The following is a 2,342-nucleotide window of genomic DNA, read 5'->3' on the forward strand; positions in this document are numbered from 1 at the left end:
GGCTCTGAGATCTTGGATTCCAGTAATGGCTACCGTTAGCAGTCCAGAGGTATATAGTCAAAGATGAATACCTCAGACAGCACAGTAACGTTTTAAAAATGTATTTAAAACGTACACGTTAGACGTTTTGGACATATTAAAAACATCCAGATTAGATCCATGGATATTTTAAAAACGTTTTAAAGACATCCAGTGTTATTATTTTGGACTTCTTAAAAACGTCCATTTTAGGTCGCAATGAACTAAAACGACTAAATTAATATATTAAACAAATTTTAGACCACAATCAAGATAAAATGATTATTATATGAGTATTATTGATTAATATCTTATTCCAGAATACACATCATAAAATTATTATAAAAAAAAAAACGTTTTTCCCTGAATTCGGGAACTAATTTCATAGTGCTTCGAAACGGTCACCCATCTGGTTGCATACCGCCACCTACTATCCATGACTTCTAAAAAATCGTATGGAAACCGCTGCACTTCCATGATCCACGAACACCTATGTATAATTATGTATAGTTATGATACATTTGTTCAATATGGTCCTGAGAGAAATTGTGCAGTTCAATTGAACGGGGTGATCCCGATTGATCACGGCTCGATTGGACACCACCAATCACAGCGACCAGGTGCCTAGGAGCTTTTCTCAAGCGCTGTGAGTAGCTCGTGTCCAATTGAGCCGTGTCCAACTGGATGCCACCTGTTGAAAATTTCCAACACAGCACAGATGTCCTAGAGACGTCCATGGGACTAGAGTCCCTATAATAAGAGACAAGACATGAGGGGCGACGCCCTCGTGATTGGTCGCCGCCATTTCTGGGCGCTTTCGATGTGTTAATGAATCTGTGAATTGGCGTGAGCAACTGTTTTATGGTGTAGTAGTACAAACAGGCGCGAACGCGTCTATTTGTGTTACGCGTTATTTGTGTTGTTTCCGGCCGGCGCCCAGCAATGGCATCCTCCGGTCTTATGTCTTGATTCTTATTATAGGGACTCTAGTTAAATGTATTACTTAGCCCGGATCCTCATACGGGCAACAGCGCTTTGACACTGAACGCTGATTGGTGAAAAACGGGTGATGGGGGTAAATTTTACCTCCACAACCGGCTTTTCACCAATTAGCGTTCTGTGTCAAAGCGCTGTTGCCTGTATGAGGATCCGGGCTAAGGCACTATAAACATGAGTATTCGCATCCGCCGTTTTTAGTCCTATTCTCACTCTCTTGCTCCTTTTTTCAATTCCTCGCTCTCTCTCCATTTCGCCGCTAAACTAAGAAGATTGAAGAGAGAAGAGAGAAGGTTGAAGAGAGAACAAATAATGGGGAAAGGAGTAAAAATGGTAGACGCGAATACCTACGTTTCTAGTGCTCTAGTATTACGATATCCATGGGCAAATCATTTTTATTATTTTTATGAAATGTAGTAATGCCACCAAAAAAGATAAAGCGTTTGGTAAATTGATCCGAAATTAGTACATGGAGATAATCTAATTGTGGATAATTTATATTACTTTATTTCATCACACAAATTAAAACATATATAAAATGGTAATAAAAGAAATAAAATCTTTCATAATGTAATCTTCATGATCAATTATAATATGCTTGCTTAGAACCAAACATTCCCTCCTGTTTCTCTTTACTCTTTGATGCCGTGTAACTTTCTCTTTTTGACGAGGAAAGAGTGAGGGAGAGGAAGTAGGTGTGAAAAAAAAGAAAAGTAGAGAGACAGTTGAATGTAAGGCCCTGCGCACAATGGAGGAAATATTAGGAACAGGAATAGATATTGAGATTTTAACCTATCAGATACCAGTTACACCGGAATAAATTGTTTCTGATAGGTTGAAATCTTAATATCTATTCCTGTTCCTAATATTTCCTCCATTGTGCGCGGGGCCTAACAAAGAGAGTTGCTGGATTCACACTGCATCCGATTTTATGATGGTCGTCTCTGATTGGACGCCGCCATTTGTAGGCCCTTTTCGATGAGGAAGTGAATCTGTGAATTGGTGAGAGCAACTTGTTATGGTGTAGTAGTACAGAAAGACATGAACGCGAAATCGAACTGTTACTTATGGCACGGTGTGCTATTTGTGGTGCGAGATCAACACAAGGGATCAAGACATCATTTGGTGCATTCAGTTCTATAACCGCTCACTGAGCGCTCAGTGAGCTTTTGCATCTGATTGGCATATTCTGTTAGGACTAAAACTATAGACCATAGACATATAAGATAGACTCAGTATCTATAGTACATGTTGGGGTTTGGCAACGGTGCGAGAGGCAAGATATCGGGGCAACCTGTCCTTCTCTGCGCGTGCATCTTGACATTCTT

The sequence above is a fragment of the Trachymyrmex cornetzi genome, unplaced genomic scaffold, assembly GCF_001594075.2.
Source record: "Trachymyrmex cornetzi isolate Tcor2-1 unplaced genomic scaffold, Tcor1.1 scaffold21, whole genome shotgun sequence".
Classification (NCBI taxonomy): domain Eukaryota; kingdom Metazoa; phylum Arthropoda; class Insecta; order Hymenoptera; family Formicidae; genus Trachymyrmex; species Trachymyrmex cornetzi.